The sequence below is a fragment of the Episyrphus balteatus genome, chromosome X (genome assembly GCF_945859705.1).
Source record: "Episyrphus balteatus chromosome X, idEpiBalt1.1, whole genome shotgun sequence".
Classification (NCBI taxonomy): domain Eukaryota; kingdom Metazoa; phylum Arthropoda; class Insecta; order Diptera; family Syrphidae; genus Episyrphus; species Episyrphus balteatus.
In genome coordinates, this window is record NC_079138.1 from 4,868,738 (window position 1) to 4,881,205 (window position 12,468).

At 29.1% G+C, this 12,468-nt stretch overlaps 1 long non-coding RNA gene across 1 annotated transcript in view; it reads left to right on the top strand.

Moving 5' to 3' along the window:
- Positions 1-522: 522 nt before the first annotated feature.
- The window catches only part of LOC129920641 (uncharacterized), a 60,837-nt gene continuing 48,891 nt past the window's right edge, over positions 523-12,468 (top strand). Inside the window, exon 1 of the long non-coding RNA XR_008773282.1 lies at positions 523-693. This is a non-coding gene — a long non-coding RNA (uncharacterized LOC129920641). The remainder of the gene's footprint in view (positions 694-12,468) is intronic.

The following is a 12,468-nucleotide window of genomic DNA, read 5'->3' on the forward strand; positions in this document are numbered from 1 at the left end:
AAGAACCCAGAAGCCAGAATATAGGAGATATCCCATCCCCCAATGCCACTCTATCATACAAAGCATACACATATTCAGCTAATATGAGTAAGTATACATACGTATGTAGTTACCATGGTAATCCTTTTGGGGTTTTTGTATTCTAATCCCCACTCGCACGTATGAGGTATCAAAATGAAAAGAAGACAATTTTCTTCAATTCTCTTATCGTGCCCTTTGCTTCTCCTACATTTCCCCACATACACATTACACGTATAAGATTTTTATATTGAAAAAAGGACACGTATAGGACTTAAGGCATACAGATAGATCCTTTCGTTTTGCAGTCAAAATCGAAATTCGGAAAAACACATTCAAAATAATTTACACAAAGCGGAGGTTTATTTTAATAATAATAATAAATATTTTGTTAAATGCACTCAAAAAAAAAAAATAAATAAAAAAGTGAAACGGAATATATAATTTACCATACAAAGTTTGCCAAAAAAAAAAGACCCAATCAAAAAATAAAAAAAAAAAACAATCCAATAAGAAGGACAAAACTGATTGGACTACCTATATTCTCATTTAAATGGAACTAAAAAATGTTGTTTTAAAATATTTGTGAAATCAAGAAAAAAAAGTGATATACGACATCTTACGGTTAATAGAGTTCAATATCTAGTTTTTATGAACCTTTACGTGCGTGTCGAGGTAGGAAGGGTTGGTACAAGTTTAAGGGATTTTTTTTCAATCCGACGGCAGTGATAATTTTTTATTTTCAAATAGTTAGAATTTCCTTGTTTTCCATTGCGAGAAAAATGTTCAGCTTTCCTCTGTAATTTTGTTGGCTCCTAATCCTAATATATCTATCTTCATATGCACTCTAAGCGATAATTAGATAAATAATCGAAATTCTCATAAGACTCTCATGATTACCGGTGTTTTTTTTTTCAAACTAAATAAAAAAAATAAAATAGTTTTCTAATGTTTTCTGAATGTTGGTAATTCTTAAAATAAGATTTAGATTCTTTAGGTTCACTTCATGCAAAAACGGAAATTTTTATTTCTGTATGTGACAATTCACGTTCTCATATGTGAGTTTTAAATAGAATACAAAAAAAATAAAAAATTTGAATAAAATCCAAGTTTTAATTGAATTGGTCGCAAATCTATTTTAGTAACGCAATATTTTTTCATACAAAATATTGTTGTTTAAGGACATCAAAGTCTTAATTTCTAGTAATATCCCTTGTACGGCGTTTTTCATTCCCAGTTAATACTTAAGTACCTACCTATTTCACATAATAATAAAAAAAATTTAAACTGTGGAATAAAATCTTAGCTACTCTGCGTTACCATGTGAAAATATACTTCAAATAACTGTAGTTTAATTTTATGTACCTCATTTACTTCGATTTGTTGTAACACTTTAGATAAATGATAGTCATTGTTTAGTAGGAATAATTTAGAAAACATAATACCTTCAAATTCCAAAAAAGAGATGCGAGTGTTAATTGCGTTACCACTGAGTTACCGCTTTTATGAGATAAGTATGGACGAAATTTGTATTATTGTTATTCTTATATTAAGTTTTTATGCTAAAAGATTTGTTTTTCAATCAAGTTCAAAGTTAAGATACATTAGATAACAACTGTGTTACTACTCCATTGCGTTACCATAAATAATAAAGCAATTGTTGTATATCTATTTTTAAGTTATTAAGAATAATACTCTGGTTATAAGATAACCACTGCGTTACTATATGTCACCAGTTTTTTACAGCATTTGTATGATTATATTCGGGCTTCTGATCATAAGTAGAAGCTTCTAACTGTAATTTTACCTAATTTTTTTTTTATTTTTGCTATTTTTTCTCTGTTTTTTTTTTTAGAAAAGTTAAAGTTTTTGTAGGTAAGATAATTTTTGGTAACGCAATGATATAATTTATTAAGAATATTATTTAATTGAATTTAATATTTCTGTGATTTAACTGTATTAATTTTATTATTTTATAAACAAAATTGAAACTATTATATTGTATGCAATTACAGGTAACGCAGTTGTTTAGTTTTTCGATCACTTTATGTGTAAACTGTCATAAATATAAAATGCTATTGAAAACATCACTGCAAATGTTATAATATTACAGATTAAAGTAGAAAAAAATGATACTGATACAAATTTCAATATTTTTTTCAAAAATCACAATAGTAGGTAATTTACAATAGTATTTTGGCCCATGAACATAACTCAAAAGTTTTATAGATTGGCTGAAACAATAACTTTTAACTTTTTGTTTGTTATTTTTTTTTTTCTAAAATCTAACTGGATTTTTTCAATTTTGTTTTATTAAACATACTATTTAAAATTAAGTTACCAATTATAACGGGACTTGGTTTTAATTTTTTGCAAACTTATTTAATTTAAGAAATTTTTAAATTAACTAAACTTGTTTTTTATTTTAAAACAAAAATTGACATTTGATTCAGGAAATAATAAAAAATATTTTAAAAAAAATGTTTTTGAAAAAAGATTGAATTTTTAAAAATCCAAAAATGATTATTTTTTAATTTTTAACTCTAACTCGCTCTAGAGCCATATTTTGGAAGAAAAGTAAGGTTTTATTAGCAGTTGCTACTAAAAATATTTTTTTTAATCAAAAAGTAATTACATTCAAACAAAACTTATCTACAAAGGTCTCTCATATACATAAGTTGTAATCAAAAAGACGAGTTCCAGCGATTTACTTATTTTTCAGTGTATGTTATCTCATAACTTTGGACTGAGTGAACCAATTTTAATAATTTTTTTATTGGAAAGCCGGTGCCTGCAATTTAGCTATAGAAACTATGAGAAAAACAATAAAACCCAGTTTTGATCCAAGGAAGTCGGTTTTGTTTTTTTGATAAAAATGATTTATCTCAAAAAATGTATCAAAAAGTGAGTAAAAAGTTTGATCTCATCTTTTTGCATATATCCAATTATTTCATAGAAATGGTAATTTATCAGGTCCTATTCAGAAAAAAAATTAAAATAAGGAGTAAAATAAATTAATGAAAGAACCACGATACGATTAGGCATTTCAATCATTTTGTCTACTACACACATTACAACATTTGACAGCTTAGGAAATATTTTCAATTTAATTTGTGGTTTTTGAATAAAAAAAAAAAAAATTAATAAAAAAACTATTTGCATAAATTAATATTGTTCGCGTACCTTAAGGCTACAACCAAACAACTGCAGCACATACCCCTTTTTAATTTTGTATATTCGCGACAGCTATTCTCTGGACCGGACCGGACTGGACCGAACCGAACCGGATCTATGCCTCTATTTCTACCCTTATAAAGGATATTAATGATGGTTGGTGGTGGTGGTGGCGCGCTGCTGGTCAGTTACTTATACTAGAACTGACCACATTGGAAATCAATGAGCAATATTAGATTTTCCAAGAGTTGTTTGTATTGTGTTATGGTTGCATAGCCAGCTGCAGAAAAAAGTAAACATAGACACAATATTATTTTGTGAGCTTTGTCCAACATCGCAGAGTTGAGAGGTAGGGCATATGAATGAAATTTGGTGTTTTAGATGAGGATATCTGCGTTATGCACGCAGGCAACTTTTTTATACGTAGATACTATAAATACGTGTTTGATGTAATATTCATACATTGATTCGGCTAGGACAATGGTCGATAATAATATGAGTTAGAGTTTGCAATGTTAGTGACCCTTGTCCGAAAGTTTTCTTCTAATTTTTCTATTGAGGAGCAATGCGACGCAAAACTACGTGACATAGTGCGACGCTACGCGACACAATTGTTTTAGTTCATCTCATTATAGTATAGTATTTCTATGATCCTGAACTTTGCAGACAATTTGTGGTTTTTGCTTTTGACAAAACTAAATAATAACGCTCTTAGACTTTGATAAAACAATGCCATTGCCGGACGAGTTTTCAGATTTTGGTGAGTGTCCAATAGACCGGAGTGAAATTTGATTTTCTGACAATTATTTTCAAAATTATAGATACTTCCCGCAAAATTAGATTTTTAATATTATACAGGAGAGTAGTTCAAAGCCTCAAGTAGCACACTGGTGTATAAATTGGTGTAAATGCATTAATTTTGGTGTAAAATTGAGGAAATTGAAAAAATATGGTGTATTTCTCAAAATTATTGGTATACAAATTATACCACTGTCTTTTCTGTAAAAAATTTAAACATTTTTTTAAGATTCAGTGCAAAAAATACACCTATATTCAGTTGTTTTTATAATATACCATTAATGGTGCATAAAATTATTCGATTCTGAAATCCACCAAAACGGTATATTTTGTACACTCTCTTTGGTGTAGAAAGTACACCCTGTACACACTGCGCTCAATTTTTAGAGGGGGTAGTATCTAAAATTAGTAGACAAAATGTGTTTCGTTTTAAAATTTGGCAAACAAATTCATATTTAAATATTAGTTTCTTATGGCAATATTTTGAAAGTGAATAAAAATTCATTTTCATTTATTTCATAAGAAATGGTGTGAATTAGAATTCATCAAACTGTTTGAGGTAAAAAATAAACTTTGGCTCAAATTTTAAATTAGAATAATTTAAATGGTGTATTTTATCCATAGATTTATTGTGTATTTTTCAATTTCAAAGGGATAATTTTCACCAAAAACCAGATCATTTAATATACCACTAGCGCCATTTATACACCAAAAATCGGTATATTTTTTTAACCACCGGAGTTTATTATATACAAGCAAATGGTGTATTTTTTATATTAAAAATGTACATCACGAAAGTGCAAAAAATACACCAAATATTTTGGTGTATTTTAGACTTTTGTGCTACTTGAGGCTATAGTCTTAAAACTAATTTAAAGATTTTTTGTTTTTAATTTTTTTCCACCACAATACAATGCAAAAATGTACCTACACTGAGGGAAAAAATAAATTGAAGTTGAAACGTCGTTGTTTCAAAGATGAACTACTTTGATTTATGTGACTTTAAGATACGAAACCATCAAAGATTAACCATTTTTCCACGTTGATTTTAAAATGTTCATCTTCAACGCAAAATCATTCCGAATAATAGTTAAATCAATGTGGTTTTCATTTTCCTCTAATTTGCATTTAAATTTTTTTCAGTTTAGACATGGTACTTAAAAGGATTACATAAATAAATTATGGATCTAAATTTAAAAAAATAAATATAAATAAAGTTTTAAATTCAAAAAATTTAAAAAATGCAATGAGGAATAGGAGCTTTTTAAAGAAGAATAACAACATAAATTAATACAAAAAAAAAAAGAAACATTTAAAAAATGCAAGATATTTGTTTTATAAGCTCAATTTGTTCTTTGTTTTTTTCAATTTTCGATGCAAATGCGTGACCCCTAGCTATCACTTTAAAAGTTCAAAAAAAAAAATCTGTTAATACTTATGTCTATTTTTCAATTTTATTTTTACTCTACTGTCCAAACTTCAGAAGACAAAATTGCCTTCAAAGTTCAGGATAATTTTTTTTAAGAAGGTACGTAGAGCCAGCGTTGCCAACTAAGGCATAATTATGCCTTTTAGGCATAATTTTATTAGCTAAGGCATTGAGGTTTATTTTTTGCCAAAAAGGCATAATTTTTTTCATTCCACTTTGAATATATTTTAAAAGTTTCTTATAATTTTTTAAATGTTTTGATAAAAAAGACTAAATATTAATATATTATTATATCTTTTATATATTAAGGTTGTTCTAAGTTTTATTAACAGAATTGCTTTTTACCATTTAACTCTTGTTAGTTTTTTTTCTCGAAGAATTTTGTCCACATTAATCAATTTTACTAGACGAGAATCTACAAAAGCAATTTTGTTGCTATAAAAAGCCTAAAACGCTTGCAAATAGGCGATTATTTCTTAATGGTGAACAAAATTGGTCTCTAATTTCTTCCAATTATGTAAAGCAATTCCAATGTCTTAGTTTCCTTGAAAATTCCTTTCAAAGAAAATAAGTTTCCGTTGCATGACAAATAAGTTGCCTTATATAAAAATTAATTAATAAAACATTCCGTTATGTGTACGTGCAATTTTTGTATTTATTTATTTTTTTTTTAACATAAACTAAGAAATCTAAATTGAGGCATAATTTATTCGAAAAGGCATAATTTTTTTTCAAGTTAGGCATAATTTTGACTGAATAGGTTTGCAACGCTGCCTAGAGCCTAAATATATACATTATATTACGACTAGAAACTCCATCAATCGTATGAAGGTAGGTAGAGTAAATTCTGGTAATGTAGTAGAGGCGGGTAATGTGGTATACATGTTTTTTTTTAAGAAACGAACGATAATAGGAGGACTTCTTTTGAAGTAATAGATCACAACTTTTGTGTTATGAAAAATGCATACTCAAAAACACGAAAATATTCCAATACCTTTGAAAAACTTGATAAATCCTTATAAACGGTTTCTTCGTGGGCTTTTTATATGTTATTGATTAACGTGATTTCGGTATCAGTTTGGTTCAAATCTTACTTTAAATATATATTTTTTTAATTTATTGTAGGTACAATATCACTCTTTTCGCTAATGTGGTATACTAAACTCCCTTAGAATTATAACAACAATAACATTTATATTCTTTTCTTAAATTTTAAAAAACACAAGTAATTTTTATTTTTTTGTTATTTTTCCTTCATTCTCAATAAAAACAAATAAAAACATCTTTACTGCTTGTTTCAAAAATGAAGACACTCATTAATATATAATATTATATTGGGGAAGAGTATATGGTAAACTGGGGCACATTCGGCAATTTTTTTTCACTTGCCTTTTACTTCGTTGTTTATACTTGCAAGATATTTTTTGTTTTGCTCAACAGGTGGTTTCAACATTAAACTTTAGTTTTACGAAGAAAAAGTTTGTAATCTACTTACCAAAACGTTATAATAACGTTTTTAAAAATTCAATTCTGTTTAATGAAAGTGCCACGGGCCGGGGCAGTTTCGGCATTCAATGGGGCACATTTAGCATCGAAAAAAACTATTAAGAATACGTGAAAATTGTGTTCGAAACGTATTTTTATTTCCTTAAAAATACAATATAAACAAAATTTAAGGTTATACTATGAAACTTCAAAAATTTAAAATAAAAAAAAAATTATTTTTCTTCACTTTAACACTAAAAAAAATATAATATAAATATAAAACAAATCAAGCATAGGAATAGTCCGATGAAAATAGACATTTAACCCTGAAATAGTTCGCATAGAAAATGGTACAGAGCATTGAAATATCGATTAAAGTATAATGTCAAAAGTCCTTAAAAGTCCCATGTGTGCATAAAAAGTTATTCAAGTTTAAATGTCGAAAATGAAATTTTTTCATATATAATTTTGAAACGAGAGAAGCTATCAAAAAAAAAGTATATGAAAGACTTGTGGGTTTTCAAATTCCCTAAGACAATGTTGCGATAGTTTTTTTTCTAGGAGATATTGCTTAGAAGATATCGTGATTTTAAAATGTGTCAAATGTCGAAAATAACGGTTTTTTGCCTATTTCTCTTAAACGGTGATTCCTATCGAAAAGTTGTACCTATTTGAAAAACTGGTAGATAATATAAAAAGATTTTTTTTTATTTAGTCAAAACTAAAAAATGGGAATTTTTGTACCTAGTTTTTGAAATATGAGTTTTTTTTTTTTTTAAATATATTTTTAACTCACTTCATACACTATAACATTTTTCACAAAAAAATTAAGAAATGTCTTAGTAACAATCTTCGATTCAAAGGCAATGCGCTCTAAAGAGTGGTAGGTATTTATAGAAAATATCGTTTTTTGTCTATTTTAGTCAAATGCTCAATGTTTGGTCAAGCTTTTGAAAACCCGGGGTAGATTCGGCACTTGCTAAATGTGTCCCAATCAAAATGACGAATCTACCCCGATTGCCCAAAAGACAACATTTTTCGCACATAGTCTTACTACAATTAAAAATATCTAGCCTTTTTTTTATTTAATTCGACTTCCTTATTTAATGAACTAAAAAATTAGCGTAACCAGGATTTTCTACAATTAATTTTTCAATATAAAAATCACCTACTCGTCCACTAGCCAAAATTGCACCGGAGAACCAAAAAAGACAAAACAACACACAACTTTTCTTACCGCTAAACTTCAAATGCCAAACTAAGAGCGTGTTCATGAATTCAGTAAAGGATGCGTTCAGTGTCATTTTCATTTCTAAATTCATAGTGCATACAACCGAAAATGACTTTGACGAATGTGCCCCGATGATGAATCTACCCCAGTTTACCATACCACATTAACAGAAGTATGTGTACCACATTACCCTCCACTTGGCAAATGGGGCATTTTAGAGGACAGTTCACATTTTGATACAAAACTTTTTTTAGAAACAAAAAAACACTACAAAACATTCAAGACACGAAGCTTATATAGGTACTATTGAACATCTTCACAAATTTTCGATGAGTTTGATTCAATATTTTAATATATAGATATGTATTAAAAAAAGAAACATGTATACTACAATACCCGACTTTACTCTATCTTGTTCATCTGTTTCATCTTAATTTAAAAAAACAAACTCATTGGAACTTTACGAATGAAGTACTAGTTAGAGCGTCTTGGTTATAAGGCTATAGGTATGTGACATTTAATTTAAAAAATGGGGGTTCTGCAGAGACACAAGTAACGTTATAAGATGAAAAGTTTTATCCATAGCTCCATTCTCCCCTTCATCGAGTGATTTTTTTTTCTCACTCATACACGGAGAAAAAAGACAAGCTCTAAACAAACGGATTCTGTATTAAACAAAGTGGACGTTTTTTTTTTTTTTTTCTTTTTTTGTCAAGAAGACCTCCGTCTTAAATTAAGCGGACAAATCTTTTTTATTTCTTAAATGTGCTAATTTAAAAGAATACATTTCATTTAAGAAGAAAATCTTCTTATTTTTATGTCAACACATTTTTATAAAGAATTGATCCTTCAACTCTTGGGTCACTAGGCGAGTGCTTTACTATATGAAAATGAGGGAGAATCGGGTTTTTGGTATTAGATAAACTGCAAAAAAAATTCAAAATTTGTATAAGTTACAACTACCAAAAATTAAGAAGATTTCCATATTAATTTTAAATAGGTAATTTATTTTTTTTTTCGAAAATCTTTTCATATTAAAATGGAACCTTTTTATTTTTAAACGTTTTTTTTTTTAGATGAAAATTCTTATAAAAATAAAATGATGTTCACTTTAAATTAAACAGAATTTAAGCGGATTCCATTTATTTCGAAAAGAAATCTTATTGTTTTATGAAGATGTGATTTAAAGTGGATTTCATATTATTCTAAAGTGCTTTTTTTTCTCCGTGTAGAGCTAAAATCCATAATTTTAAATTTCTCAACAGAAAAAAAGCTACTACTGGGAAGGTATAAATAAAAAAGTTTAATATTCCTTTGGCTTTAAAACATCTTGAATCGTCGTCGTCGTTGTCCTCGTCTTCGTCGTCGTCCTTTTTCTTAGAAAAGGAAAAATTGATGACGCGAATTTCACCCCATTTACACACACGTTTTCTTATTCTCTATACCAACGTTTTTACTTCAATTTTTTTTTTTCTGACGCTAGGGCCCCCCTTTAACCACCCTCCGAATAGTCTGTTTAATTTTAATGCATGGAAATGTGTCATGCACACAAGGATAATAGACCAAAGGAAGAACAAAATATCCTTATGTGGGCGGAGAAGATATTTTTTTTTTCATTCCAAAGAGAAAAAAAAGTAAGATAAAGTTAAAATTAAAAAAAAAAAAAATAAGGAAAAAAAAAACAATCAAGTATGAGTGTAGCCGTGGCCCCTTTTCTTTGAAACTTGTTTCTGTGTTAACTGCATGTGTGAACACATACACACTTGCCTAGACATATGTATGTACATTGAAATATCCTTTCCTAAACATATCGGAACAAAAGATTAAGAAAAGAAAAAACCATTTCCACTTGCACGACCGACGACGCGACGACAAGGCAAGGTGCGGAGACGGTCGAGACTGTGCGGTGGTGAGGTGTTTGTGGTGTTGGTGGAAAATAATCATTGTGGAGCAACGCAGAAAAAAAAATTTAGAGATGGGGTTGTTTTATAAGCAGGTACCTATTCATAGAAAAAGAAGGTTCCTACAAGTTAAAAAAAATTAAGTTGGTACCTAAAAGAAAATTGAACTAAAAATCTTGAAAGTGAAACAACTTGAGCATATTATTGGCATCAGGGTCAAATTTTAAGTTCAAAACAGAGGTTAAATATTCCAAGTCCGCTTATTTTAAATTTTCACTCAATCACAAGATCCAAACAAAAAAATTTATTCCAATCCTTTCCTTGTACCTATAATACCAACCTCCTATACAGCCTTGCTCACTACCTACTCTCCTTTCTTTCAGTAAATAAGTTTGTCCATTCTGCACTTAAAATGCAATCTGAAAAAAAAATATCAGTTTTCTAAGAAATGTTCATTGCAATATTTCCTATGTACAAGAAAAATAAAAAAAGCAATGATAAAAGTACCTACTCTACTCGTCGTATATATAACAATTTTTTTTCTGTTTTATTCCTAAATGTGTTGGTGTACACCGGTAGCCCCGGTTTGGCAAAGTGTTTGTACAAGAAAAATAAAAGAAGAACGATGAGGAGGCACTACTACGATAGAAACGATGGAGCACCATTGGAACAATGTGCAGAAATAAAAAAAAAAAAATATATAGAAATAATTATATAATACACACCAGAAAGAGTAGAAGCAAAAAAAAAATCGTCCACGGTTGGCTATATTTCTGTAAGAATCCTTACGGTTGGTTAACAGGACGACAACGACGCCCGGTGGTGGTTGGTTGGTTGGCTGGCTGGCTAAATCGCCAGCAGTAAAAGCAGATAACTATGGAGGACGGAGGACTTTTTCTCTGTGCAATAATGTTGATAATGACTTGGACTAGCCTGTAGGTCCTTGTGCCTGTAGCCTGTCTCCTTCGTAGCTCTGATGGTAATGGTGTCGGTGTGTACCTACATCGACTGTCTAACGAAACGACACGACATTAAAAAGAAAACGTCTTCGTTTTCGAGTTGGCAAGAAGTGAGAAGGAATATTTTTTGTTGTTGTGTGAATGTTTGTACTTGTGTGCGAGTGGTGGACTCCAGTTTATAGTGAAATCGAGAAAAAGAAGAATGAGATTTGAAAGGATGCCGTTGTTTGAACAAAAAAAAAAATGTTCGTTCTTACCTATTCGACTTGAAAAATATTTATATTTTTTGTATTTGTCTTCTTTTGTTAGATAGATAAGAAGGCAATCATCTTACCTAAATACCTACCCTACCTTCTCCTACCTATGTTCTCAGTATCTACTACTTTTAATTAAACAATGTTATCTGTTTCTGATTGAGAAATGTCTGCTTCTGTTTCATCTTCTTTGGTAATAGAAATGGTTGGACGATTGTTAGAAAAGATTTCATGAAATTGATTTTTTTTTTTTTTTGTTTCTCAATTTTTTGATCAAGAAAAGATAAATTAGACCAATAAGCTAAGAATGTGTTCAAATGTTACCTATGTACCAAAAGGAAGGTAGGTAGTTCTTTTTATCGATATCTTACCTAAAAAGTTTTTTGTTGAAAAATTCGAAACTTCTTCGGCTTCAATTCACTGCCCGTCCAGACCGTTGTTTATCATTCCTTACCAAAAATAACATTAGTTTTTTTTCTAGCAGCTCTAGTTTTTAAATTATTCATACATGAAAAGGCATACAATTTTTCTCTGTTAAATTAGTTTTATTTAAAAAGTTTTTGTTAAAATTTTTACATTATACATTCGAAACAAATTTTTCCAACAAAACTTTAAAAACGCTTGTAATAATAAAATCAAAAAAAAAAATAGGATGAAGTTACCCCAAAAATGTGAAAAATTACAATATCTAAAAAATTGAGAAAGAAACCAGTGTGATTTTTAGGCTTAGTGAACCCAAATGCATTAGGTTCAATAAGAAAATTTCTGGAAAATGTTAACAAACAGTTAAAATAAGCATAACTTTAAAATAATTACCAACAAAATGTGGAAAACTAAAATATTAAAAAAAAAAATAGAGCTCCTAGAAAAAAATGAATGTGATTTTTAGGTTTACTGACCCCAAATACATTGAGTTTAATATACATTTTTCTGGGAAATTTTTAATAAAGGGGAGAGTGGGGCTAAATGTAACAGGGGTAAGAATTAACAGCTAAAAAAAGCGATGTTCCTTTCAATATTAAGAAACGCGTAAAGGAGAAAAATGCTCAATTTTTGCATATCTACCGGCACATTTTCTTCAGATGAAGATTAGACGACAGGGTGAGAAGGTACACTAGTGGTGCCCAAAAAATGCATGTTTGTAACTTTTTTTTTAAATTTTATTTTTGGTCTACCTCTTTACCCGAAAAAGATAGAGTGCTAAGTGTTTTTTTGTTAT